Genomic DNA, 17,624 nt, shown 5'->3' with positions numbered 1-17,624 from the left:
AAAGAAACATTAAACAAAAAAGAAGCTCTACACATTTCATGTGGGCGAATTATTCTAGCCCTAAGGTTCCTGCAGGGATACTGCATTAATGTCCACCTGGTGAACGTCTTACATAAAAGCAATACAAAATGTAGAGGTCAGCTGACTTAATATTACATACAGCCCATGTAACATAAATAGAAACTCTTTGAGTCAGCCAACGAACAATGACTAAGACCTTCATGAGTAAATGTCAACATTTAACCCTTTAACCTCTGACGTGTCTGTGGTGAGCGTTCTGAATGTATGATTTATTTGAAATATTCATAAAAATTCAACCGTTTGCTCAATAGGAAATATTTCAAACGTGTTGATAGAATAGACCTTGTTCTTTCCATAGATATCTGAGCATGCTCAGTGCACCCCTGGTGGCTGTGGTAAAACACAGAGCAATGGGTGAGACTGACTCACTATAAAAAGACGGTTTGGGCTTTTTTTAAAAAACAGTTTTCCTTGTAGTTTTTTGTTTTAACTGCTGTTTGCAGTGTTGTGGGGATTTTTCCTTTCCTTTTTTTTTTTTTTGGCTGAGTTTTGAATGTATAACTGCTTTTTGCAGTTCAACCAGGTGCCAAAAAGCAGTTGAACTGATTTAGAAAAAAAGACAAAACAAAACCTAGTGGGTCAAAATTCAAATCCTTGTTGTTGTTCAGTGTATTCCAGTTCACAGTTCATGTTCAACATCCTAAATCCCTTATTGATGTACATTCTGACTACCTTATTTAGTAAAAACTATAAAACTTCAGATCCTCTCTTTGTCTTTTTCTGTTATTCCACCTGTTTTAACCTTAAAACACACAGTAAAACAAAACCACTGAAGAAAAGGAACACAAAAAAATACTCACAGCAGCTTTAATGACACTGAAACAGACGACAATTCACAGCAGAACGTTTACCTGGAATAATGTCTCATGGGTTAAAGGGTTAATAGTAATAGTAAATGTCAGAGTGGTCATTGAGGCAGAAAAGGCATTATGGAAGAAGGAAAACAAAGAGGAAGAAAGGTAAAACCCTCTTCTTATGTTTTATGGCTGTCATTCATAACAGTGAAGCCATGGTTGCTGAGATACAAAAGAAAAACACTTGAGCGCTGAGTGATTAGACAGTGACGGGTTGTAACCAGTTTTATAGTTTAGAACGTCCCTGGCCATGAACAGATGAATATCCCTCAAGTGGCAGCAGCAATTTCCTCCACCAGCCTATCACTTACGTTCATCATCTGTCTTCTTTAGCTGTGTTATGATACTTTGGATCAGAAGACTGATTAGGTTTACAACATGTGATCAAGACCACATCCACCTCCGACTGAACTGTATAAATGATAGCGCACATGCCTCAGGCCACAGGCTGAGCCCAGTAGACCCTATCAGTTACAAACCCATGAAAGCCACACATTCTTTGATTGTGATCAGGCAGGCTTATGCCACAGTTCAAAACACCTCCTTGTAAACCAAAACATTAAGTGTGCATTTTAAAATAGTCCAGGGAGAGATTTATGGCTAAAATAAAGCCAACTTACTGTGCGGCAGAGGGTCAAAATATAGAGAAAATGAATATGTGCCTGTGCGTCTTCTTTTATTTTGGCCTATTAAGTCAGTAAAAGAAGCAAAAAAACCAAAAAAAAAGTCAGAACAAGTGGTCCCAGGCACAATAAACCCCACCCCTCGCACGTATTGTAGCGTATTTTGGCATCGATCCAGCTGATGTCATCATGTCTAAGCATGTGCTAATGTCAGTATATCAATTGCCTCTATACATGGGCCAACTTTGAAGTAAATTGAAACAAAATTGATGTTTTTATAAACAAAATTTCACCCATTATAAGTAAATGGAGGAAAAAAAAAAAAAGATTAAAAAAATTCATACAAAATTTGAACTTTGACCTACGTCTCCCAAAATGTATTCACATATATTCTGAGTCAATGGCAATCTATAAACCTAATTTGGTACGATACCAAACTGGAAGAAAAACCCTTTCATGCATGAATTATGAGAACCTTTGTCAATATTTTTTTTTATTTCTGGAGTGTTTTATACCTCCTTAGGCATAAAAAAAATATTGCAATCAAGTTTTTTTTCATGGAGTTACAAAAATGTCCATGCATTTAATTTTTTAAGTAAAGAAATATGTATTTAAAACCCAATATCAGAAAGTAAAATGAAAACAATGAAATACAAACATTTTTAAGGCTGCTAATTTGATGTTTTCTCACATTTTAACATACTCTAATGCAAGTTATTACCTCATATAATATGCAAAAAACAACTCTTTTTGTCTAACAAATAACAACTGATTTACACTTAAACATGTTACTGCAGATCAGGTTTATCAAGAACAGCAAAGTTATAGTAATGGTATGAATTGCAGTGTATTATGGGATGTTGCACAAGTGTCCACTGTGTTGGCTCATATGGAACTAAAACAACAAAACCTATGAATTTACAAGAGAACCGCTGGAGAAGAACTGTCCACTGTAGTGACCACAATGCATGAAAGGGTTAAACATTAAAATGCCTTTATCACCATGGTATGGTCATATCTAGACCTAAAAACACACTTCTACGCACTAAGGGACTTTTATAACAAAAAAATAAAGCACGATATTGATTCTAATAACAATGCGCTTGTAAAAATGATAATTGGAATATATCAGTGGTTCTCAAATGGAGGTACGTAAAGGCACTCCAGGGGGTACATGAGATTTTAAAATATATTTAAAAAGTAGCATCCATGCAAAAATCCTTTAAAAATAATTAAATGTTTCAGGAAAATATATAAGTTCATAAAATGAATTTTATATTCAGTAGGCTATTCAATTTCATCATCCTAAAAAACCCAGAGTCTCCCCCATACCAGAATGGTTCGACCCAACCTGTCATACAGGGTGGGGAAGCAAAATTTACAATATTTTGAGGCAGGGATTGAAAGACAGTGTATGACCAATTAGTTTATTGAAAGTCATGAGACTATTTGCTACAAGAAAATTGACATAATAGAAAATGTTTTTATTCTATGTGTCCTCCTTCTTTCTCAATAACTGCCTTCACACACTTCCTGAAACTTGTGCAAGTGTTCCTCAAATATTCGGGTGACAACTTCTCCCATTCTTCTTTAATAGTATCTTTAAGAAAGTCGACATTGCTGTGTGATGTTCTATTGGTAGCATGTTCTAAAACGCCCCAAATAGCAGAATCCAGAGGGTTTAGATCTGGGCTAGAAGGCGGCCATAAACATGATTCCCAAAAATTGCTAAAGTTGGATTTGTTGCTGTTGTCAACAAATGTTTTGGTGTTCTTGTGTAAGATTTTAACTTCAAATCATATTTTACTGCATTTCTAACGGTCTTGTTGTCTACCTCAAGTTCAATTGCCATTTTTCTCATGGATTTGGTTGGATCCTTTAGGATTTTGGATTTGAGAGCTTTAATAAAGCTTTGGTATGTTTTTTGTTGCTTCCTCCACTTCCAGACTTTCTTGTAATAGTTTTGCTCATAGTCATTCTCTTCTTTCCATTATAAACAGTCTTTATGGACACTCCAACTATTTTTGAAATCTCCTTTGGTGTGACGAGTGCATTCAGCAAATCACACACTCTTTGACGTTTGCTTTCCTGATTACTCATATGGGCAAAAGTTTCTGAAAAGGTATGGATAATAGTGTTAGGTATGATTATGACATCAATATATGTTATATAAGGTTTCAAAACAACTGACGTAGTGCCTGCTGAGAAAAAACAACTAAATGTTCATTGTAAATTTTGCTTCCCCACCCTTTATGCCACCTAGCATCGCCTGTCAATCACTTGAAAATTCACACAATGGAGTCGTGGTTGAAGCGTAATTCTTTTGAAAAAACGGAGGGACAAGTGGCAAAGAAGGCCAAACCAGAGCCGGCAAAATTCCAGCTTTATCTTGAAGATTTTGTTTTATTTGGATTTACGTCCACAAGTTGCAACCCACCCAAGGCACTGTGTTTTTTCTGTGGGGAGAAACGAGTTAACAGTAGCATGAAGCCAGCACATCTGCAGCGTCATCTTAATCTGTTTAACCCTGACCATATTTTTTAGGGGAAAAACGCTTAAAAAAACATACCCAAAGTAAATGAAGAATTACTTCATAATAATAAGGTTCATATGGATGTTCTTGGTGTCTATGGACATTTAGGGACCTCACAGAATCTATTCCCATTGTCTAAAATATTGTATCTATTACTATGCCTGAGTAAACTGTAACAAACTAAAAGAGAAGTTAGAATTTTTTATCCTCACCTGTTTTTTTTCGGCTGGACTGACGATGATATGCATAAATTAATTGTTCGTGTCGGGGATTTTTAATAGCGTATATTTCACCCCACAAAGATTAAAAATCATGTTTGAACATTAAAGTTTGCACTAAAATACACTTTTGATGTAGTTTTATTAACATTAGGGTCTAAACTTTGAGCGAAAGTTGAAAAAAACATCCATTGTCCTGATTTATTATATTTTTATAGTAGATGAATATTAATATAATTTTTTCGGCCCGCGGGCGGGCTGATCAGGCTAAAGAGGTTTTTAAGACAAAACATGGATGTCGCGTTGGTAAGCCACCTGACTTTTTTAAGAGGAAACTGTCTGATCCCACAAGAGGACACTTTATGTTGAAAATTATTTTTATGTAGACAAATCTTTATTTATAATTAAGTTAATTATTTCTTTTTGAGAACAGATCCTTACTATGATCCCAAAGGAGGACACTTCATGTTGATAATTATTTTTATGCGCACAAATTATTTCTGTCTTTTTTTAGTTATATCTTTTTATTTCCAAATAGTTCAAGAGAGACCACTACAAATGGAGTTCCAAAGTTTAATAAATCAGATACTGATGGCACAGCATTCTGTTTTAAGTTGGGGGGGTTTTTTCAACCAAAAATGCCTTGCGCTGGTTAGGGGGTACTTGGCTGAAAAAATATTTCACAGGGGGTACATCACTGAAAAAAGGTTGAGAACCACAGATCTAAGACGTGTATTTAACTGCATTAAACACAGAAAACAGAATATTGTTGTTGTCGGGCAGAAAACTCTTATGTCCAAAATGGTTCTTTTTCAGGAAACTACAAAAATCATGTATATTCTAAATAAATGAATGGAGTTAAAAGATGTAGTTACAAGCCAATTTCAACACTTTTTATTGGTTAAATGTTTCTAAAACCATCAGGCAAACACGATGACTGACCAATGGAATTGTTTTATGAAAAAAAAAAAGACCAAAAATGGACTTCCGCCTGACAGTGACAATATGTTCCCTTCAAAATGTAGTCGAATATATACATTTTTCCCTTAAATTTCTTTTGTTATCTTAAACATAACCCTAACCCAATTGTAAGGTTAGGATTTGGTGTGACATACAGTACATTCTTCTTCTTCTTCTTCTTCTTCTTCTTATTATTATTATTATTATTATTATTATTATTATTATTATTATTAGGGCATATTTACATAGGTGTATTTTTTATACAGCAATGTTAAAAAATGTGCATGGTCCCTATTAAATAAACCAATAAAATAAATAAAATTAAGGCTATATTCTGTGCTAAAGTCCAAATGATCCTCAGTAATCACAGATGAACCAGTAGAACAGTACATTTAAAATGGTGTGGATAGACTTTGTATAATAGATTTATACTTAATCTGACATGGGCTCCACCTGTCTGACAGTTCATAATATTTCACCCTGATTTGAAAATTAATATCCGTTTTCTTCCACTTATGCAGGTCTGGGTCACAGGAGCAGCAGCTTAAGCACAAATGGCCACGCCTCCATCTCCCTGGAAACCCCCTCCAGCTCTTAAAGCTAAGCCAAGGTTTAATCCCAGTCATCTGCCCTGGGGTCTCCCATTGGTTAGACATGCCTGAAGCACCTCACCTGGGAAGCCATGAGGACAAATCCTAATCAGATGCCTGAATTATCTGAACTGACTGTAGTGTAAGTGGAGGAACAACAGCTCCACTCTGATCCTCTTCCCAGAAGACCCAGTGTCTACTTCTACCTCTGAGACAGAACCAGGGAACCAAGGCAGAACTACCCAGTCTGTGTCCATCATACAGGGTACACTGTAAGACCGGATAAGCTGAGTTTACTTAAAAAATTTGAGGAAACCGGTTGCCTTAAAAAAATTAAGTAATGAAAACTTAAGTGTATTAAACTTAAATGCTTGATTTGAATGGAATTACTATTTTAAGTACAGATTCAGAAAACTTTATTTATCCCATATGGACAATTCATTTGCAGCTTACCATAGAACATCAGCCCAGACATCAGCCCACATCCAAAGTGCAATGTGACAAACATAAATAAATCAGTGCACAAATACAGGACAATTGAAAGCAACTATGAATAAATGCATTTAAATAATCAACAATAAATAACACTGGGTTACAAAAAAATTTTTTTTGCAAGTTGTCTAGGTTTTTTCAACTGAATTAGAATCATTTTGCACTGCTAAATCCAAAAATGACATCTGTTTTTCTCAATCAGGTCAGGTTTTTTTGCTAATTTGATTTTGAAAAAATTGATCTTCTCACAAAATATAATAATAATACCAAAATAAGATTGGTAAGCACACTTTATGAAACTTGTGACTTGATTCCTGTTAGGTAAAATGGTGTATTCACCGCAGATGTAGCAGAATACATCAGGCTTATTTTTGCAAGATCTTCTAGTCGAAGCCATTTCATTCACCTGTAATATTAAAAAAAAAATTAATCATAAATTGGCAAAAGTAAAATCTTCAGAACTCGTTTATTGCAAGAAATATGAAAGAATTTTTTATCATATGATGTGAAAATGCCCATAAATGTAAGCAAAAATGTTAAAAAGCCAATATGTAGCATAGTTCAGAAAGTTGACCTGATTGAGCAAAATTAATGTGATTTTTGGATTCAGCACACCAAAATTATCCTAAATCAGCTCAAAAAACTTAAACAATAAATTTGTTGTTGACCAGTGTAATCAATAAATACCAATGCATATTCATATTTTTAAAAGAAAACTTAAAACTTTATCTTTTTAGTCTAGCTTTTAATTAAACCCTTACTGTAAACTTTACTTTGTTGCTTGTATTTTTATTTGCAACCGCGGGACAGTGGGCGGTTTTGTTGTGAAGCACTTTGTGCTACATGTAACATGTATGAAAAGTGCTATAGAAATAAAGTTTGATTGATTGATTGAATGCAGACTAAAAGACTAAAATACCCTGTTGGTTCTGCTAATATATTAAAAAAAAAAAAAAAAAATCATATAAAATGACTAAAATGGCTTCTGTCAGAGTTTAAAAGTGTGATAGCTGAGGGAATAAAAGATTTTGAATATCTGTTGGTTCTCCTCTGAGGAGCGTGGTAACGCCGGCCTGAAGGCATCAAAACAAACTTCAGATGCAACACATGGTGAGGGTCCCTGATGTTGGACTGGGCTTTTTTCACCACCTGAAGCTCCGAGAGGGAAGACCAGTCTCTGAGTCTGACTCCAATGATCTTGGAGCAAATTTTTTCCATAGCATGCAGACTGTTCTTGTCTTTCATAGTTAAACCATTACAACACACTACACAACACAATAAATGCCAAGTTAATTTAGCTTAAAATTTGTTGCTTTGTATAATCATTAGACTTAATATCATCAGTTCATTGTACTCAGTTCCAAGTTGATTTAAATTAAAATCTTGTGCAATACAAATTGCTTTGTATAATTATTCAATTTAATATTGTAGCATGTATTGAAGTTAAGCAGGACGTTAGCTCAAAGTAATTAACCAGTGCAGGACGTGCTAGACAAACAAAAGCATTTTGAGATGAACAGGAAACCTATTGTTCTTCCTATGGCTCTGACTCATGGTGCAGCTGTGCAAAAATACAAAAACACAAAAAGGCCAATAAACACTGCCATACACACATTAAGTCAAAATTAACACTAACACCACAACCCCGCTGAACCCCTGCACAGACAAATAACACATTTTCAACAACATGCCCAATACCCACAATGCAATGTGGAGATAAAAAGGTGTGGTCATGACCAAAACTTAGTGATTTAATTCCATTCAACGTAAAAAATTTTCATACCTTTGACTATGTCTACAAATTAGTAGATTATACTTAACATTTTATAGTAATGTAATAAAACTTAAATCATTTAAGTACATTGTAATTAAAGCATTTTAGTTAATACAAAGTCCAGGCTTACAGTGTATAGGTGCATAGATTGAACAGTATAAAGTGAACTTTGACCTTTGGCTCAGCTAGACTAGTACAACATCCACAACACTGCAGACACACTCCCTGACCTGTCAGTTTCCTGTTCCATCATTCCCTACTCATGGACACGATCCCAAGAAAATAAACTCTACCAGTTGGAGTACTTTCTCATTCCCAACATTAGGCAGTTTACCAACCTTTTCCAGTTAAAAAACAGAGTTGGAGGTGATTACTGTCATCCAAGTATGAGTCTGAAGTCACAGCTTTTTGACCCCAGTTGGATTCCATCATCCACAAAAAGTAGATTTACTGTCCTGAGGACACCTTCCATTCCCTATCAGTGCTTAGAAATTCTGTTCATTCAAAAATGGCAGCCCCTGGGGAGTACCAGACTTCACCAACGATGAGTTTGGCTGTTTCCTATATATACAAATCAGAGCACATTCAAAATACTAAATACTAAATACTAAACTGATATGTTACTTTAGCCTTTTCGGAAATTTTGTTGCAAAGTGCATTGTGGAAATGGGAATTCCACACAGCTGCAGTATGGCTGCAGCAGCAACAAACATGGAAACGGCTTCATTGCTTCTTGCTGCTGTGGCTGTGTGGAATTCTGAAAAGGCCCGAGTGACAGTTTGGGTTCGGTTTCAGTTTGGTATGTAAACAAACAGATGGCTTGTGGTGGAGTATACTTCGAAGTTGTTCAACATGACAGAAGTGATTCAGGTCCATAATCACAGAAAGACTAACAGAATTGTGTACTTAGGCTATCACTCAGGTTTAACAGATTTGATGAAAAATTGGTGATGAACGTCATCTGCTGCTGTAACTAACAGTCTAATCATCAGTCATTGCAAATATTTGTTAGGGTCGGCTACATTCGTTGAAAAGTGGAGTCATGTTTCTATAACACAAAGTGGGCAATCCTTTCCTCTTCCATTTGAGAACCACGGACTCGGACTTGGAGTAGATCAATGAAGCCAAAAGGACGACTGATCTACACAAAGCAAAGATGCAATCCTGTAATTCTGTCCATAAAATGTATGAAATAAATCAGTGACAGCGGGTTCTGTACCCTGTTCTCCTGAAGCAGCCCCGCAGGGCACCCTAAGGACCACAAGGGGTGTTCTGTGGTGATTTATAAGGAGGATCTTAACCCTTTCATGCATAGTGGTCACTGCAGTGGACATATTCTACAGCTGTCATTTTGTATATTCATGGGTTTTGTTGTTTTAGTTTGATATCACCCAACACAGTGGACATTCATTTTTCATTTCCATTTATTTATTTGTATCAGACATGTAAATAGTTACAGTCCATAGAGTATAATAAACATAAAAAAAAAAAAAAAAAAAAAAAAAAAAAAAAAAAAATAATAATAATAATAATAATAATAATAATAATAATGGTTTTATATATATAAAAACAACATGCATGCACACACCCTATCTTCAATAATAAGTATAAAGATCCTGGTGCCAGTATTTAACAAGTGTAGAATCTGCATAAAAGTCAGAGTTAACAATTGTAAAAATCACAACATTTCTAGAGTGACTTAAACACAGTATAAAATTCAAAATTGCTTTCCGTAATATCTCATAATAAGAGACACTTATGCATCATCCCATACACTACAATTCACACCATTACTGTAACTTTGCTATTCTGGATAAACCTGATCTGCAGTAATATGTTTTAAATCAATTAATAACGTTTTATTAAGTTTGTCTTTCTTTTTTTTTGCATATTATCTCCATGAAGTTAGTAATAATTAGTATTAGTATGTATTAAAATGTGAGAAAACATCAGATTAGCTGAATGAAAACTTTTTTTTATTTCATAGTTTTCACATAGTGTATCACTTTCTGATGATCTTTGCGTCAAAAATTAAACGCTTGGCGTCCAGCTGAGTGGACCTTTTTGTAATTCCAGAAAAAAGAAGTTCATAAAAAATTTCAATCGCTTTGTTTTTTTCATGCCTCAAGAGGAATAAAAATACTCCAGAAAAAAATCTTGACTAAGGTTCTCATAATTCATGCACAAAAGGGTTAACTCATAAAGACCCAGTGCTACTTTGTGGCAGTTGCCAAATGAATTTTTCTCTGTATTTAACCTTTCTTAAGTGATTTATCCCCATTTATTATAATACAAGGTTATTCAAAAAGAATGAATGACGCATGGCTTCAGTTCTCAAGCATTGTCACAGAATGAGTCAGTGGCCATTTGAAAGAGGAGTGTTCTACGTTTGGAATGGCTGCTTCGATGACCTTAAACATTGAATAACAACAGTGATCAATCACTGTTGTCCACATTCACTTCAGAGCCTCTGAACGTCCAAATGGGTCATATCTGATGACCATGAAGTAACGAAAAAACTGCATTTTACATGAATAATGTACATCAGAGGTGGTTTCTCATAGACTGCAAGGGAAGCTCAGCTTCCCCTAAAATTATGAAAATTAAATGGTTAAATATGTGCGGTTGTGTTGACATTTCATTGACTACAAATGTGTTGGAACACGTTCATCTCACAGACGAGTTCGTTCAGAATCAGCTTTATCACAAATCAACAGATTTGATGTTGTTCACTTCTCATACATTCCCGTTGCGCTGTTTTCTCATTCGATCTCTGCTCAGTGCATTTGCTCATAGACACTCAGCGTCCATGCACTTCAATGGGACTGAGTGGAACAGTTTTTTTCATTGCCTCAAAACTGGACGGTAATTGGATAAATGCCACGATGTTGTCCCGCCCCCAGATGCTCAGCATCTCTGGGGGTGAATGGAGCTGTGGGCGGAGCTCGGCCGGGCTGGACGCTGGGCTTCCACGTGCTGATTGGAGGATCAGTCGAAAGGCTGAATCCCGTTTGATTGACAGCTACTTTGAGATCTTCCCCTTTACTTGACAGAGTTCAGTTTAATACCATCACGCATGCTGCTGTGAAATCGAGAGAGAAACCACTACGAAATTACTTGTTCATTTCTTGCACTGTAAATAAAACACACTCATTATACTTCCTTGTTTCAATTTAACATAATTTCAACATTTTCTCGTTTACTTGGTACAATAAGGTCACTGACCATTTTCTTAAAAAGGAACAGAGGGACGAATTTATGTTTAAATAACTTGACTTTTTTATTTATGTAATAATAATAATAATAATAATAATAATAATAATAATAATAATGGATTAGATTTATACAGCGCTTTTCTATGAACACACACTCAAAGCGCGTACAGAGGATCCATTATTCCTTTGCTCTCACATTCTCCCTCTGGTGAGAGGTGGTGTGGCTACAGATGTAGCCACAGTTGCCTTGGGGCAGACTGACAGAAGTGTGGCTGTCAATCTGCGCCTACGGCCCCTCCGACCACCACCAAACATTCACACGTATTCATACACCAGTGTAAGTAGCAGCACTGGAGGCAAGGGGGGTGAAGTGTCTAGCCAGCACAGCACATGGACAGAGCGGGATTCGAACCACCAACCCTTCGGTTATTGGACAACCCGCTCTACCACCTGAGCCATGGCCACCCCTATGTAAGCCGACAATGAGCTTCCCCTCTCTGAAAGACGAGCAGCCGCCACTGACGTACACGTATTGACAGGATTAGTGGATCAACAGGTGTTAAACATTTGAAATCAGTAGATGGTTTTGGTCGCCAGTGGCTGTTTGGGTTTTTATGGGTTAAAATAAAATGACAGGACATGAAAGAAGGAAACCATGAAGGTAATGGAAGGGAACAAAAGCATGTTATATCTTATTATATATTTGAAAAAAAAAATGGCACAAAGAGCAGTGAGAGAGTAAAAATGCCAAGCCTGACAATCACACAGCACAGACAACCATGCAGTCAGACAGGAGAAAGCAGCAGAAAATGGCCAACCTGGCCGATCGCGAGTTCAAGACCTTGTTCCGGTTCATTCCTACCCCCTGGCGTTCGTTCAAGAAAGGTCACAAACGGGTCTGAGGCCTCTCGCCCTACAATGCATCCCTCTGGGACTAAACTCCACACAGACAAGACTCTTTCTTGCGGTGAGTGATATAGAAAAGGAAAGGCAACTGCTGTCTGTTCAGTCAACCAGAAAGTAAGCTTTTTCCCTCTCTTGTTCTTTTTTGTTCACAGCTGTCACTAAAAAACTGTTTCAGAGTTGATCATACGGAGCAAAAGAAGTGCTGGCAGCACACCATGAGTTCTGACTAATCTCACTGTATCATCATTTAGACATTTGGCACATGTACAAGAGAAAATGTAGGCAAAAATAGTCAAGTAGAAAATGTACCTAAGGCTAGTGTGAAGTGAAAGAATTACATTTACATTACATTTCGAAATGCAATCATGTGAAAGCATAGTGTCAAATCTAAGCAAATAGAACCAACCAAGAAAAGGTAAAATATTAAAAATACAGATACAGTTTAAGTGGAATATGTAAAGTGTATTCAAATGCAAAAGGAAAGACATGGTACAGTGAACAGAATTAATTACATTAAAGGCGTTCAGTGTACAGGACTCAGCTAAAATCACCCCAGAAACAGCCCATTTACCCTCTTTGGCTGAACTTTGGAAGAAAAACAAAACAACTGTTGTATTTTTGTTGCTGCATAAATATAAGAGCTTCAGAACTGCTTGAGCTAGACCCAATTAAATCATCATATCATGCAAACTTATTTACAGACAGACATTTTTAATGCAAAACCCTATGAACAATGTTATGTGATACATACACAGACATCATATAAGAGGAGATGGGTTTAAATTAATGCCATCAAACGATTAAAATTTTTAATCAGATTAATCACAGGGTTGCTGCAGATTAATTTTGATAAATCATGATTAAATATCATTCATTTTAAATCTATATTAGTAGTAACAGTAGTAGTCGTTTAGTTTTATTTTGAGTACATAGAATCATCAGATAACAAAGAACCATACATCATGGTCAGACCAAATTTTTCTGCACTCGAAAAGGAGTGGGAAGAAATATAACTTTATTGACTCCCACTCCTATTTACAAACTAATAATTAAATTAAATCCGTTTCCTTTGCTTCGTTAACACACCTTTTCTTCTGTATATTTTTACAATAACCCAAAGCATCCATACAAGCCATTCACATACACTTTTTTAGTCACCTCACACACAATCAGATTTGTATAATCAACCGTTTTTTTTAATATAAACTATAATATTTGTTTGCACTTTAAATATTTACTACAATACAATGATAATTAATTTATTACAATAATATGTTATTTTATGCGTACTTCTGTGTTATAACTAGATATTCACTTATTCAGATAATGTTCTATATTTTGTTATTATACTGGATTTATACATCCTTTTAAATGCACAAACTGAAGAAGACATTTTTAAGTTTTGCTCCAGATTATTCCACAGATGTACCCCTCTAACAGAGATACGCAGAATCGTGTTTCATTTTGCATGAGCAAACAGACTCAAGAAAGAAGGGAATATATACACTTAACTTGTTTGTTGCAAGCTGGGTGACGCATTAGCCGAAGCACCAGCAGAATTCCAGACTAACGTATTCTTCGCGTTAATTTAGTATTTTAAGCTGGAAGTGCTTTGGTGAAAAGAAAACTCCTTCCTGCAGAGTGTGTATAACACTATGCCAGTCAACTGTTCTGTCTTGGGTTTTTTTGTCCTCATATAATTTTTTTTTTTTTTTTGCATATTATCTGAGTGAGTAATAACTAGTATTATAGTATGTTAAAAGGTGAGAAAACATCAGATTAGCAGCATTAACCTCCTGAAACCCAGGAATATGAAAATTTTAGCTTTTTACCATTAAACAGTTGTCTTGATTGGAAACTGCATAATGCAACAGTAGAGAGATATATATTATTATTATTATTATTATTATTATTATTATTATTATTATTATTATTATTATTATTATTATTAATAATAATAATAATAATAATAATAATAATAATTTATTAATTTATTTATTTTTTAATGGAATATTCTTTGCAATGCACAGCAAGTAAAACTGTCAAACTTTTGTCCTCTGCAGAGGATAAAAATATATTGCTGGGTCTCAGGAGGGTAAAAATGTTTTATTTCATAGTTTTTACACAGTATGTCAGTAAATGTATGTTTTTGAGCTTCAAAAATTAAACATACGGTGTTCAGCTGACTGGACATTTTTGTAACCCCGTGAAAAATAGGTCCATACAAAAACATAAATAAATAAATAAAATCACATTATTTTTTTCATGCCTAAAGAGGAATAAAAAAACACTCAGGAAAAAAATCTTGATTGAGGTTCTCATAATTCATGCATGAAAGGGTTAATATCAGCGGGTCAAAACAGCAATTTATTACCTCTGCCAAGGAGGTTATGTTTTTGTCAGCGTTGGTTTGTATGTTTGTCTGTCTGTCTATTTGTGTGCAAGATAACTCAAAAAGTTATGGACGGATTTGGATGAAAATTTCAGGAAATGTTGATAGTGGCACTAGGAACAAATGATTAAAATTTGGTAGTGATCGGAGGTGGGGGGGCCACAGGGGGGGGGCACAGATTTGCCTTGGCGGAAGTCTGCACTCTACGAGTGCTTCTAGTTTTATATATTTTTACATGTAAAATTTGCAATGCATTTGGATGGAAAACTGTATAGTTAATGGTCATGTCATCTGTAATCAAATTAAACAGACACATTATTATACTTGATATTATGTCTTAATACTGTTATTATAACTATTATTACTATGACACTTTTATTTTATTTTCAAAGCTCTGAGTCTCATCAATACACTGTTTCTACCGTGGTGTAGGGATGTTTTATATAGACATAGACATAGATGTAGATCCTGCACAGATTGCTCAGTATAGGACATTGAAGAATTTATGCCTGAATGCACTTCCCATTGTAGACGACAGAACAAATGATGCACATCTGCACATTCCTGAAGGACAAAAGCAGGTTAAGCACAGTATGTGTCTGAACCTTGGTCTGGACGCATGTTGTCTGCAGATGCAGATGGAGGACAGAGAACAGGGTAAAATGTGCAAACAGCAGCACACATAACCTATCACCACATCTTAGAACTAAGACATGGATGATGATGCTAGAATTTCTCTAACATATGGCGTGCAAATAAAGTAGCATCTGAATTGAACTAAAAGTCATGTGTGTATGTTTACAGAAATGTAAGATCACTGAAATGTTAAATAGTGTTTATAGTTGTTTTCATTAGTGTGTGCTCACATGAAAATGACAATGATGTTTGCGTTCACTTAGAATAAGGCCTTGGAATCTACAGAATAAGAATACTTTATCAATGCCAGGGGGGATTATTGTGTGCTACAGTTACTCCATTCAAGTATAATATAAAGTAGCAGGAAATAAATTATCAATACAACAAAAAGAGAGAGAAAAACACTAATGCATGAAAAGATGACAAACTGTATTTTACACCAATTATTTACATGTATTGATTGGATTAGTGGATCAACAGATATTAAACAGTTTAGATCAGTAGATGGTTTGGGTCACCAGTGACTATTTAGGTCTTTATGGATTAAGTTATTTATTCATTTATTTGGAGTATGTGATAATGGTGGGCTTCATACATTTTCCATTACTCTTCAGTCGTCAGAGTCAGGGTAAGTACAAAAAAATAATAAGTAAGTAAAACTTTTTGGGTTTTTTTGTTTGAAAATACTGCAGTTGTCCAGACTTGCTGTGGAGGCTTCATACACTCAATACATTATTGTTAAAAATATTTTTTAAAAAAAGAACACTGGCTTAAAAGCAGCTGTCAGACATAGCAGTAGATTATACTCAACTGTCAAAAACAGCTCTTTGCCAAGGTACTTGAGGTTTTGTCACATTACTTAAATTAAATATAGTTTTTGACGGTGATATTGTCTGATAATAAGAAGATAATGGCTGATGTTGACAGACTGAGGTGTAAAGAGCACTTACATGAAATTGTGAGGCAGGATTGGAAACGTGCATCTGCTAATGTTGTTTGGAACTCACTGGGTTCCATTTACACCTGGTGTTACAGTATATGGGTTTATCTTCAGTATGCCAGCACTGACAAAGATCTTAGCAGAGAAATTCATTAGATGAATTTGTCTCGTGTGAATGTAGCGACACTTGGGGCCTTTCCGTAAATTTATTTAATGTGCATTTTGAAATTTTGCAAAGGAAAATATGACAAACTTCCTGAATTTCACAAAAACGGAAAAGGGAATGCCATTTTGGAGTAAACTCTGACCAGACTGCTAAGGGTGGGCGATACTGGGAATTTTGGTATTGATCGAAGAAAATAAAGTAAATTGATCCAACCAAGTAAATACAGGGCTAGTATTGCTCATATCAATACCGATACTGATACTTTTACTTGAAATGTTATGATCATTGAATAATTTTGTGATTTTGCCTTTAGTTAGTTGATTATGATTATGATAACACACAGGAAAAAGATTTTAGGCAAATAAACATGTTTTTTATTAACTAACTACAATATATAACATTTTAACAGTATAAAAATAATAAAATAATTCCCCTTATAAACTTGTGGTGTTACCACAGAGGTGGTGGTGGATGTATTGCACACATCACATGCGGCCGTTTCCCTGTCAGCTGCAGTGAATAAGCTCCACACAGCGGCGCTTCTCTTTCTCTCCACCATCACAGGCTGCTCTCAGTAAGTGCTCTGACTGTCTGTTCTCCAGCGGAGGGGCAAAGTGTGCCTGAGAGAGAAAGAGAGAGAGAGAAAGAGAGAGAGAGAGAGAGAGAGAGAGAGAGAGAGAGGGGTCTACTGTTTGCACAGACACACTGTAAGCCCGGACTTTGTATTTACTAAAATGTTTTATTACAATGTACTTAAATGATTTAAGTTTTATTATATTACTATAAAATGTTCAGTATATTCTACTAATTTGTAGACATAGTCGAAAGTATGAAAAACTTTAAGTTGAATGGATTTAAATCACTAAGTTTTAGTCATAACCACACCTTTTTAGCTCTGCATTGCATTGTGGGTATTGGACATGTTGTTGAAAATGTGTTATTTTTCTGTGCAGGGGTTCAGCAGGGTTGTGGTGTTAGTGTTAATTTTGACTTAGTGTGTGTATGGCAATGTTTATTGGCCTTTTTGTGTTTGTTTTTGTATTTTTGTAGAGCTGCACCATGAGTCAGAGCCATAGGAAGAACAATGGATTTACTGTTCATCTATGTTTGTTCTTAAGCAATTTAATTCTATAGGTCTTGCCAAATTAAGAGCACTTCCTGTGCAGGTAAATTGCATTGAGCTATCTTCTTGCCCAACTTCCATCCACGCTACAATATATAAAGTTGAATAATTATACAAAGTC

Source organism: Sphaeramia orbicularis, chromosome 10 (assembly GCF_902148855.1).
Source record: "Sphaeramia orbicularis chromosome 10, fSphaOr1.1, whole genome shotgun sequence".
NCBI classification, from domain to species: domain Eukaryota; kingdom Metazoa; phylum Chordata; class Actinopteri; order Kurtiformes; family Apogonidae; genus Sphaeramia; species Sphaeramia orbicularis.
The sequence above is the reverse complement of the archived record's forward strand: the minus strand, read 5'-3'. Positions refer to the sequence as shown.